The sequence below is a fragment of the Sparus aurata genome, chromosome 21 (genome assembly GCF_900880675.1).
Source record: "Sparus aurata chromosome 21, fSpaAur1.1, whole genome shotgun sequence".
Classification (NCBI taxonomy): domain Eukaryota; kingdom Metazoa; phylum Chordata; class Actinopteri; order Spariformes; family Sparidae; genus Sparus; species Sparus aurata.
The window spans coordinates 23656430-23669630 of NC_044207.1; the positions used below are offsets into that span (position 1 = coordinate 23656430).

Here is a 13201-nt window from a genome sequence, read left to right on the forward strand (position 1 = left end):
CAGAAAATGATTTAACGATCACCTTAAGTTGCAGATTAATGTTCTGTTGATTGATTACCCAATTAATCGCCTGATAATTGCCGCGCAATCCGAAATGTATCTGAGTGATCGATTGCTAAATAATATTTGGTGTTTCAAGCTTCTGTGATGTGTGGATTTCTGCATATTTTCCTTTTTGAAATCACTTGAAACTGAATATCTTTTGATTTTTGTCCGTTGGTGGGCGTAAAGAAGTTATTTTAAGACATCGCCTTGAGCTTATTTTGTCGATATATTGTGTATTTTTTTTTATGATACATTTGTTTCTCTTTTGTTTGTTTTTTTAGCTGATATTGATGCCAGCTCAAATCCTGGAGCAAATTCACAACAAGCTTCATGTTCTGTGTGAGTAAAGGCTGATTCTATGAACAGCATGGGGAAAATGCAGCCACTAGAGGCTGCACTAGCAATGACACCGGCACGCAGATCAATAATGGGAGAGAGAAAGAAAGAGGAATCAATGGAGAAACAGCAAAAAAAAAAGGGATGGTGAGATAGCGTGCAGTTCAGTCCACCATAAAAGAGTGACAGAGTGAAGAGATAGTAGGAGTGGGCATCATAGCAGCTGACAACCTGAGAGAGAGCGAGCGAGTGAGAGAGCATCTCAGCTCACTACAGAGAGAGAGAGAGGGAGGAGAGGAGAGAGAGAGAGAGAGAGAGAGAGAGAGAGAGGGAGGGAGGGAGAGTGGAGCAGCTCTCAACCACGTTGCCCGTCCTCATATTTCCCTCTGCAGCTGTGTGAGGCAGAGTGAGCGGCGGAGAGGAGAGAGCACATCTGAGTCTGGTGGAAACAGCAGGACCACGTACCACTTGGCAGAGAGATCGATGCACTTACGCCAAGCCACACAGGAAGGGTGAGCGGCCCGTAGGACGTCCGTGTACTGCCACTGAGCAAGAGGGAGGGAGCGAGCGAGAGAGTGGTCAAAGGGACAGAGAGAGTGAGGAGAGAGCGAGAGGGAAGAAGATTAACCAAGGCCAATTTGAAAAGCTTTCAGCTGGTCACTCAGAGCAGGTGAGTTAACTTGAGCTTGTGTGGGATGGATGTCGGGCAGGTGTATTCAGCTCTTTTGTGTGTGTACGTTTGTGAGTCCTGTGTCTTCACTCTTGTACAGTTGTGTATCCATTTGCCTGCGTGCGTCTCCCGTTGGAGTTTGTGCATCACTTGCAAGACAGCACGCATTTATAGTCACGGCCAGGTGATTAACTGGGGAACCTTGGTATCAATCAGAGCGTTATCATGCTGAGCAGAGAGGAGCACAACAATAGCTGCTTAACGACCCCCGCACGCGGGTTTGTGTGTTCACATGTGTGTGCTTTTGCAGTTAAAGTGCAACTGTGTGTGTTGCAGAAGAGTTTTGTTGTAACAGGTGAAACATGTCTGAATTACAGCCACTTGGGCAATTTAATGGAGTCATTATAAAAGCTTGCCTTGAGGAAATTAATTGCAGTTGTTGATCCCATAATGTGGCAATTTGTCACAATGGGAGGGATGTGAGTCCAAAGCCACCGGTTTAATCTTTGAATGGAGAACTTATTATGTCGGTTCAAGGGTTTTCTTCTTCTTGGCGTGCTCCCGCTGAGTTTGGATGAACGTGTAGGGAACTAGTTTTAAACAACAATTAAAACTGTGGCTTGTTGACTGATATCATTTTGCACACATCATATGAGGAAAATATATTTTTTCGGACCGAAATATGATGACACCGTTGTGCTTTAAGAACTGTAAACATACTGTGGTTATAATGGTTTTGAAAGTTGTCCTTTTCTGACATGTGATGCATGGAGAAATGCTCGTTTTCCATCAGTGACTGTTGCTTTTTAAGTCCAATTTGCCGCCTTTCCTCTACAGATATTTCAGTGCATTTGAGCTGAGGTGACTTATTTTTAGCTATGGTGACATTTAGAAAATTGGTCTTTATGTGCACCATATTCTCATGCTGTACCTGCTTTAGAAATACCAAGCTATGCTCAATATGTCCCATCACCCATCTATAGGTGTCTCCGTCCGTCTTCCTCTCCCTTTCCCATACCTTCCCCCTCCTGTTCCCCTCTTTCCCTCCATGTCATCCTGTGAAGGTTATTGCCATATATCGAGTTGGTTTAATTTGTCAAAGTCAGCCACATATTGTCCACGGTCGCAGCAGGGGGAACAGATTGGGGGACTCGGAGGCAGGTATTGACACCACATTGGAGGCTGACAGAAAAAAAAGGCAGGAGAAGTGAAAGCCAGGGACACAAGCAGCAGAGAGAAAAATCACAAATTCAGTTTCTGAGCTGAGCAGCTAATTTCTGAGACAGTTTTTTTCCTGACTGTGTAGGCTGTGAGTGGGGAGGCTTGAGGTTATCGGTCTCTGGATTCATCATAGCTCGCTCTCAGCTTGGCTCTCCCTCTCTCCCATGTGGGTCCTGTGTCATTAAGCTGAGACACCGAATCTGAGAGATCACTTTCTCCCTTCGTCTCTCTTTCTCTTCTTGGATTCACTCTCTGTCTTTGTCTTTACCTCTCGCTGGCTCTTTATCTGTTCATTACTCACTCTCTGACTGTCTTTCTCACACACATACATATGCAAAAACACACACGGAAGACATTTGTACAAGTGTTACTGCATTTGTGGGAACTGCTGCTCATAAAACATTTAGAAATCGCTTGATTAAATATACATTAAATACAGATTACTATACTGTGGCTCTAATATTTAACATGGTGAAGAGAGATTTCCTATACATTTGCAAGAATTCTCTGGGACATGCATTATATTTTAACAGTATGAGAACAACTGCAAGATCCCGCCAGCATTTGCTGAAATTGTTCTTTGTTTCCTGTTTGCGTTTGTTGCTGTTTAGTCTATATAAGTGGTTAAATTGCAAATGCAAATTGTTTCTATAAATTGCTTCAGGAGCAGGTGGTATTTGTTAAAATTTTCTCACACTGTGTCAGGATTATCTTCACTATTTCCCTTCCCTCTGTCTCTGAATCCTTCACATTTATTTGAGTGCCAATGGGCAGCTGAACAAGATTGCAATCGTCTACGCGGTAATTAATAATTTACATAATACTTCATTCGGTGGGAATTTTATTTTCCTCTGCGCCAGTGTTAATTGTGTTAGCTAAGCTACCGTCATTACTTATCGTTACGGAGACAGTTAAATGTGGACATATCCAGCTTTCATTAGCGGCCGCGCCATCCATCAGCTGCTGCACAGATTTAAACTCAGTAGCAGTAAAAGAAAGTGCAGTAAAAGGGCAGAAATCTTTAACTGTTTGTTCTTCTTTCAGTTCTAATTTAAACACTCTTTCACACAAGAAGAGTTTCTTTGTTTGCTAATTAGACGAGCGCTCTAATGGCTCAGAGACAGGCACATTGAGTTTGCACAGTTTTATTAACGTGAAAACAATTCCCGTAATTATTTAGTGCATACTTAATTAATTTCTAAGGTAATGTCTCCCTGTACAATTCATACGTTCAACACATTTAGTGCATTAATAAAAAGCCTTACAGAGACCACCGAACGGAACATTTTCCTGTCCTTCCATGGTTCATCTTTTCAAGAAGTACCTCGATGGCCTCCTTTGCGACCATCTCAGTCTGTGTGATGAATGTTGGGTAGACGGCTCTGATTGATGTTTTCAAGGTAGAGGAGCCAGGCATGGGAATTTTTCTGAACAAATTGTATGATCTATTCTTGCTCTGTCTTTCTTTCATTCTTGCTTTCTTGCGTGCTTTTTTGCTTTCCTTGCTATCTTTCTTGCTGTGTGTTAAACTGTGTTCCTCCTCTTAATGTTCTCCCCATGGGGTTTACTCTTGAGCTAAAAGATACACAAATGTACAGGCAAACAGTATTGGGATGTGCAATGATGTGTGGATCTGGACCAAATTTTCAAGCTATTGTGGCCAAAAATATAATGGTAATGGTATCATCACTGATATAGCCATCAGTGATGATGCCATTGCTGGGCTATCGAGGGGGAAACTCTACTGCACATATTCAGTCGGCGGCATGACCAGGTAGAAATTAAACCTAGTTGCTACAAAACGTTCTTAGTGTATACGCTCAGCCGAGGATTCTCATTGGTTTGAATAGGCGCCGTCAAGGATTGGGAAAAATGACCTTAAAATACAATTACGACATTTTTAAGGCCATATCGGGATACATGAATCTTCTCAAAAGCACTTAATAAATGCTAGGACTTGACAACAAATTCAATATCACACTATTTTCAACCAAATAGGCCCTTCTGATATCGATAGTGCAACAATATTGTAGGGATGACTATTGGTAAGGCAGATAAAGACAAGTATTAAAACAAGAAAAACAGTCTGGTAAGTTTAGAAAACAACATAATTTTACTATAATTTAGCCTTGAAAACAAGGAAAAGACAACACTTATACCATATCCTGATACAATATCCAGAATCTAAGACCATACATGTATGTTGTCTCATGCCACAATAAGGCAAAAGGCTACTGAAACCTATTAGGAATTCTTTTTTGTCCATCAAAAGATATTTTGTATTTAGCGCATAATCAGTTTAAGATCTTTTTCTCAACCCGACAGTGAAGACAATACCATCAGTGAAAATCACAGCTCTCCGCAGTTGATCTCTCGACCACAAAGCACTTTATTAACAGAAGACAGATGAATGTGCCAATTATGCTGATCTTATCAAGACACTTGTCTGTCTGACTGCCTTGGGTCTCACACAGTGTGCTGTGAGTGCACTCTGTGTGTATGAACATCTCTCTCCCCCTTAATAAAATGTAATAGATGAAGAAAAGCAGTTGCACTGTGACAGAACGGCTGATGGAACTGCAAGTATGCAGTATTTGCTGGTTGGGAATGCCTGATATAGCGAGATGTTGTAAATTTCACATACGCAGCCCCCCAACGGTGTAGAGTGACAGTGCTGAGAGGGGGAAAAACAGGAATCGATGGCAGGATGTCCGAGAAAGCAGGTCTCGGCTATATTCTTGACCACTGACGAAGTCTATTTGTATTTTCAAACTGTTTTGATGCTGTCTGAAATAACCACTCAATCGATTACGCTGTAAAAGTCGTCGGAAGTGCTCAAAAAAGATGTGACTGTACATCACCAGTGAGTTATAGAAGCAGGACAGGAGCTAGGATAGTTTTTTTAAGCCGCTCTAGGTGCTTTGTTTTACTGTGTGTTAAACAGCGAGTGGAGAGAAAATGGCAAAGCTCAGAGGATCATAAAACGTAGGGAGAAATTTCAACTGCCCACTTGAAATAATGGAGGGAATGTGTGTAAGATCGGAGAGCTTTACAGTCATTTCAGCCGTTTGCCTTTCCTTTCCAAAGCAAATTTGCCACATGGGATGACATACTTGAACTGATATAAGCCTCTGATTTATATCATATCACAGGAGCTGTAGAGACATATTCACCTTGGTCTTTATTTCAGCTAGTGAAATCGCAGGAATCTAAATTGCTTTTTTTGCCAATGCGCTTCAAACAGAATCCAAAGAGTTCAGAGTTCAACTGAGTGTACTTGTAGGGTAAGTATTCCCATTTCCAGGATCCATGGCGTGTAGTGTTGCATGCGGAAGTACCTTCCGCGGCCTGCATGTGCTATATCTTTTTTTTTTTTTTTTACAAGCGCCCGCCTTGTGAATCTTGTGGGGATATGCGTGAGAGGTTTTATTTTTATCCCACATCGTCCAGGCCTCCCCAGCGTTTAGGGGAGCTGGGCAGGCCATGTTAATGATCCTCATTAGCCAAGGAGCTTGAATCCAAACTGGAATTCTTCCACTTCAAATGCTACTTAACATTTCCTCTCCCCTCCCTGTCTGTCTTTCTCTCCCTCTCTCTCTTTTTCACTATCTTTCTACACTGTCTTTTCCAACCCCCTGACATTTTTCATCTCCTTCTTTCTCTCTCGCTGTCTCCTCCACCTGAGTGTCTGCACTGGGAAATAGCCCGTAAAGGTCTTTCATCTCTTTCAGTCTCTTCTTCAGACGTATTTTTTAGATATTTACTGCTCCGTGCAGGTCCCGCGGGTACTGGTGTATGTACCTGTGTGGGTGCATGTGTGTATGTATGATCATGTATGGGCACATTGCTGGTGTGATGTTCGGTGAGAAAAGGAAATGTTCCAGATGACCTCTGGTACTGGTTGCTTCTTCTTGCCTAGTATGAAGTGAAAAGCTTAAAGTTCAGGCATGAGCCCCCTCCAGGCAGCCTGTGAAGGATGTTCAGATATACAAACATGTCGGCTCAAGAGACACCTTTTGCTGAAGGGTAAATATGCTCTGGCTCTGTTTATACAACAACTGTGCAGTAGTTAGAGGTAGACGTTGTTTGATACCTGGCTGACTGGGGATTATCGGAAGGTGTACAGTCCGACCTGATACACTGTTTCAGTTTGATACATATCTCAATGTTTTGTCTGAGTATAACCTTTATATAGGAAGGGAAGTCACACTGCAAACAGAGCAGAAAAAAACGCCCCCCAAAATGTGCCCTGAATACATGAATTATCCTGAAGTGCAGGTTCGCAGTGTTCTGTTTAAATGTGTCTTATTTGCATTTTTTGGAGAAGTTTCTAATTGCTAAGTCTTACTGATGGGGGGAAAAGGTCAAAGAATTACCGTTCTGGAGCAGGTTTTTTTGTGTCGTGAGGGATGTTGCCTGAACTGTGCAGCTTGTTGAAGCTCTTTTAACTTGACATTTGGGCTTTTTGGAACTAATCTTGTTTGCACTTCTCCTGCAGATACTTAACTGATAAAGTAATATCAGCAATTAAAACATTCACTACTAAGAAGATAAATTCCTTTCATTTAGGTTCCCAAGATAGATTCCTCTCCTCCGCTACACTCTTCTTCTTCATCTTCTCTTATTCCCTCGCCATAAAAGACAAATGGCAGACAAGGGTGAAATAACAGTTTATTACTTCAGCAGCCAAATGATCTGATTGAGCTGTTAATCAGTGAAAGAGTTCTGATATGAACATTAAATAAATATATATTTGGTTTTAATTGAGAGGGCTGACATAGCAGCCTGTCTGCTCTTCTCCTAATTAACCTATCAAACTGGCATCCTGAAAACTCGCTAATAAAATGTCAACTTATTGGATGCACATTTTTAATTAAGCAGACAGAAATGTATAGAAATATTTCTTGAAATGTAAAATATAAAGACAACCTGGCAATGTGTGTGTCGTGAGCGAGCAAAGATGAATTTTTTATGTTTCAAGAAACATCAACCAAAGTCAGGGTGGAAAGAGAAGAGAGCGTAGTGTGGAATGCCTTGTGGCCAATGCTGTTTTTAAATCTTTTGAGGCAAGTCCAAGTATTGAAAAGCAAAGAAAAGTCCTCTGTAAATTGCAAAAAAATGGAATATGGATTATTAAAAGACATGAATATTTCTCTTTTAAAACTGTTGAGTGTGAAAGTGTGAGTATCAAACTTGTATAGAATAGTTTGAAAACAAGTTTTCTAACTCAAAGTCCACTTGGAACTTGACCAAAGACCATCTTGTCATATGTTATAAAAGTGTTTTTTATATAGTCAACAGCCGGCCTTTATAACACCTGAGCCTCATCCTTGAATAATCAAAGTGTGCGATTATGCAAGGCCTTCCTGTTGCTTTATTTATTTTCTGGTGTTTAGACATGCATAACTTAGCTTTAAAATCTCAAAGTGTCACAACAGTCCAATCAACAGGATCGAAATACATACAAAGTCGCTCTTCTTGTGACTGAGCTTGTACAGCAGGTTGATACAGCGTTGTAGGGATGACGTAGTTTTGTAAGCCAGCCCGGAAGTTAGCATCACCGTGGTTCCCTCAACAAAAAGCCTATGGTAATTTTTTGTTTGATTTTGGATTAGCACTGAAAATAAGCGCTGTGGCAAACACAAGCGTATGATACTTACACGTTTTGTTCAGCAAGATCATTTTCACAGATCAACACCGCATTTGGGAATTTGGAAGCGTAAATTAAATCACCAGAGGTAAAAAGCGAATGTTACTCACATTCAGTGCCACTAAGTGTCTCACTACAGACTAGAGTTAGTATAGTTTGCAGCTAAGGTCCATCTGTCATCTATCTACAGACTAGTGTGTAGATGAGTCTCTGTGTTCAGTGCAATGATGTTTAATGTCCCTGCCAACCTGAGTCTCAGTTAGCTATTTGTTAGCGACCACCAAGACCCCCAGAACTTTTTATTTTACATGTAGGGTGTTCACGGATTTAATGTCATAGAACAAAATGTGAAAATCCCTAAAGTTTGTGTTAACCATAAACCTTTTTTCAGTCACCAGTAAGCAAAATCCCATTCAGGAAATGATTCAAGGCGAGGGAACTGGAATATTAGGGCTCATTTCTGCGGCTCATTTCTTGAGGCTTTGAATCCTTACATCTGTGGCTAGTAAACTGGATGAAATGTGGTTTGAAAAAAGAAAACATGACAGCAAACTATATTATGTCATTTTTTTTCTGGTGTTGGCTCTGATGAATGGTATGCACGTGCTGAGATTTTGACAGACAGTGCGGGCAGTGGTTTCTCTGCACTACACACAAAGGACAAGGAACATCATGTCATGCACAATGACATCACATATGATAAAATATTAAACGCTTCAGCTTCATCCAATAAATACATTCTGTAGATTTTCACAATCTCAGCCGGTATACTTGACTGTTCTGACTTTAAAGTGTCACAGTACATGTCGGTCCGTTTCCACCCCTGTTGACAACATAACAGCAGTTCCGTTTCACTTTGATCATGAAAAAATAGTTGTCTCTCTGTACCTTTCTCTCGCTACAGGATGCGGACTAATTTGACTCTAAACAACACTTTTTAAATGTAACATGGCGACCACACACCAATCAAACCGGCATCTTCACACACCAGTTAATTACACATGTGATTAAGAACTAAGACAGTTATTTGTCTCTGTGAACCTTCCATCTGTCTGCCATTTACCAGAATGGTGTCATTAACTTAATTTGTTCTTAACTCATACAAAAAGCCATTTTCATTCCCAGCACACACTGAGCAATTATGACTGCTCCAGTTGTCCCATTTGCATAGTACCATAGAATATGCATTCCGATAGATTAGATTTTCCACTTAATATGCAAAACAGAGCTGTTACGGGTTGGTTTTTACACAAGATATTTCTAATAATTGGCTCAACTGTGCAACACTGATTTTTTCTTTTTTTTGTAATACCACAGGGTATGGATGCTGATATATTTTAATTAATATATCCACATTGTTATAAAAAAAAAAACTGTCTGACTTCAACACGCCCTTTCCAAAAGTTTGCTGCAATGTCCTTTGGTCACATGCTCACCTTTGTTATCATTAGGCTACCTCAAGGAGAACTGTTCTGTTAACATCATGAATGACCTTTAAACAAACCAACATGACGCAAGAATAGGACCTTAATTTCATGACTTGTAAAGGCCACGTGAGACAAAGACCAGTGAAAAGATGCCGGTGAGGTTGGAGGTTGAGTTTAAAGCCATGTGCTGTGTATGATGGAGGATGTCTGTAATGTTTAGTGCCGATGCAAGCATGGATACATTTTGGTCTTTATTGACTGTCATTACATTGTTCACAGTCTCATTATGTTAATCATAAGTTTCAAAAGCTTCATGATCTAAGTTTGAACAATATAGAACTGATCTGTTAGGTATGCTCCACTGACAGTGCTCTGGCTGTCTCAAATGTGTTGGTTTAGTGATGTAGTATAACGTAGGGCCAGTTTTCTTTTTTAAATATATATTTCTCATTGCCTGGTGTGCTTACTAATTACTCAGAGAGCAAAAGTGTCATTAGCTACAATGTTTTGTCCATGTGTTGGGAGCCTCGAGATTAAGCTGGAGTGTGAAAATAAAAATATCTTCACTCTCATCTTTTCATATAGATTTAGATAATTAAAGAAGACTGACTGCTGCCTCTGAGTCTATAGCTTTGAATGCTGTAGTGGAGACTTTTTACAACTCCTTTTTTCTGTTTTTTGGGTCAGAGGGTTTCATATTCTACAATCTACAACTCCATGAAATGAATCCCTGCAGTATCTCAGGCACAAAAACCTGCTATATATTCTATTATTTTGTTGCAGCCAGAATCCAGATGATATTACCCATATTCAACAGAATTTTCATTGATCTCTTCCAATCAATATCTATCCCTTTGAAGAGTGATGAGACATTTTTCAACCTACTTTCAAAGGACCGATCTAGCATCTGAAAATCCAATAAGGTGCCCTGGGGGCTATGGAACAGTTGCAGCATGATACATGATTTGGATGCAGTTTTTCCTTTGCACACTTTGTAACCACATTCTGTCAACAGATTTGTGACACTGAAGCGATGTGAAACATGTTGTGGAAACATTCTCATCGGGGTAGCTCTGCAAAACTCAGCAGATGCTTCTGATATTCAGGATATCATCTGATTTTGTGGTCTGGGCTCCAAAATCACTGCTGTGTGCCATGGTGACAATTGGTTTGTTCCCAGTCGACAAATACACTCCGCATGAGTCCTTAATTGTGCACATATGTCATCCTCAGAGTGGCTGTAGGTTTTAAATGCCAACAGAACATTCATTTCCATATGTTAATTAAAGGCATAGGGTGTTCTAATTTATTTAATTGATCAGCATTTTTGGCTTTGTTGCCCAGAGGGATACTTTTCTTGTGTGTGGATTAACTGTTTGCTAATCAGAAAAAGTTGAAACCCCCCTTAAATCTACAGACCAATGTGTTTTTTTCTTGGCCGATACTGATACCGCTTCTTAGTAATCAATGACACCAACAGCCCATAAAGTCAAATTTTGGGGTACTTCATCAGAGTAATTCCATTTTCTTCTAACTTTGACTCCGACTGAATATATTTGATAACTTTAGTTACTAATTAGTTTGAAGATTCAGATTATTCAGTGTTGATAGGCTATTACTTGTTACGTGTAAACGGAGAGACGATGCTACATCAGAGCCAAAGAAGTGCATTTTTTTTCTAACCTGACAGTCCCTTTTTTTGTACTCACTCATAGATACCAGCCACCTTAACTGGCCACACAGAACACTGATATCAATAATCGAAAAAATGCTGAAAATTGGCCCTGATAATCTCAAAGATGATAGCTGTTCCATCCCTTTCCCATACCTATCTCCGTTCATTGTCTAAAATTTAGCATTCAGCAATTTTCTTGTATTGTTGTTGTGCACAGTAGATTTCGAAAGCTTCAATGTTAAAATAAATGAGACGAGAGATGAGAAAGAGTTTGGTTTGAACATTAGAGTGAGGAGAGTACCTGTAACTCAAGCCTAGTGCTAAGCTACACATCTCCTAGCTATAGCAGACAGACATGTTCTTGTGTTTGTGAAAACGTAGGTCTATTTCTTTAAAGATTTTAAAAGAATCAAACCAATGATTGGAAGCTTCCTGGAATAAGGGTAGGTCTTTGGCTTTCAGTTTAGAGTGAGTCTAGCTTTGAGTAGTGTGTCTCTTCAGGTTTGCTTAAGTGTTCCTTTTTCTTTCCCGTCCGAAAAAATAGAAATGAAATGATCATTGAAAAGAGAGCCAAGATTAACACTCACCACTCAAGTAAGTTGAGTGTTTTGGAAGCTGGAGGAAATGTGTCATGAGGAGCTCTGTAGCTGAATTAAATATTTATCCTATAAGTGTCTGCATGTATCTTGAATTAATAAACATGGCACAGGTACATGCCGTCACAGTGCAGATAAATTAGAGTTATGTTAGAATACTGTGGCATCTAAAAACATCTGAGGTAACACAACAACAACAGTTTTTAAGATATCCCAAGGAACAACGAACATCTGAGAAACCTTTACAACTCTGTAGATAAAAGCTGCAAAAGTTGAGGCAAAATTGCAAACAAAGCAACCGAGGCAGGATAAAATGCATGAGTCAGAGCAAGAGCTGACCAATTATCTGAACCGTTTATCTTGATGATAAAACACCGACATATTAGTACACAGTTTGGCAGGCTAGACATATTAATTAATAGTTTTTGAGACACTAATCGAGACATTATGCATCATTAATCAGCGCGCTGCTGTCTCGGTCACAGGGATTGGTGGCATTTGTACTCGAGCACTGTTTTTCACAAAAAACAATTAATATGTGTGCCGGCGGTCAAATACCTGCCGGTAAATAGCTGAGCACAGAGGCACCACAATGCAGAGGTAGTTTTTCTGTTACCTCAACACCTTTGTAACAATTAAATTGTTGTACTCTTAATTATTGCGGTGGTATTCAAACACCAACTGTTGGAAGCCGAATGACTTCCTGACAGCCGCTGGGTCACAAGGCAGTAAGTACTGCTGTGCCGCTGATTAAATTCACCCAATAATTAAGCAGACATCATTGATTCCCTGCAGAGAAATGGAGAGAGTGTGTGTGAGTGAGACTCCCTCGCTGTCCCTGTGCTTCCTGTAGCCCCTGCAGCGATGGGCCAGTCAGATATGCGTAATTTGGGAAATGAGCAGAAGTCAATTCCACTTAAACAGACAGTGGTGGTTGGACACATCGATGTTCCATGCATTGTTGACTCCCTTCATTTTCTTCGCCCCTGATTTCCTCTGTGTAATTGACAGAGCGATCGAAGGGAATGAGAATGTGTGTCCTAGATTATGATCGTGTGTGTAATGTGGTGTGTAAGAATTTAAAACCACAGAGTCACGAAATGCTTCAACCATTTAGGATAGTTGTTTATGTGTCGGACCCCCGCCGTTTGAAAATGAATCAGCTGCTTCAAAAAGTATAGCGCACAATCAGGTTTTATTTTACTGAATCAGAGGGAATCAAGTCCACATGAATAAGAGTAAGGTTAGGAGTAAGTTAATGAATGTAGTGATAAAATTAGATCTTGTGAGTTTAGGAATGCAAATGTATGCTTGTGTGGGTGCCTGTCTGTCACAGAGAGTGTTGTTTCTCTCACATATGTGTGGGCAGGGGGAATACACACCACAATACAGTCACACACACCAGCAAGCAGAGGAAGGTGTTTTATTTTTGATGCCAGTGCATGTATTTTATACTGTAGCTATTCTCCCACAGCTGGCTACCAGATCTACCACAGCTAGCAGATTTGTCACCACAGTCAGTCCCCACATATCGGGAAGAACCACTGTAAAATCAATTGCAGGAAAATTAATAAAAAGGGG

General features: G+C 40.4%; 1 protein-coding gene across 6 annotated transcripts in view; it reads left to right on the forward strand.

The window, feature by feature from the left end:
* The first annotated feature begins 501 nt into the window (after positions 1 to 501).
* tnr (tenascin R (restrictin, janusin)) overlaps positions 502 to 13201 on the forward strand; it is a 180751-nt gene continuing 168051 nt past the window's right edge. For 5 of the 6 annotated variants that reach the window (XM_030403212.1, XM_030403211.1, XM_030403210.1 and 2 more), the window contains exon 1: positions 503 to 1051. The gene's annotated coding sequence lies outside the window, so the exon portion shown is untranslated. Of the gene's footprint in view, positions 1052 to 13201 lie in introns of all 6 variants that reach the window. The other variant, XM_030403216.1, reaches the window with a different exon arrangement.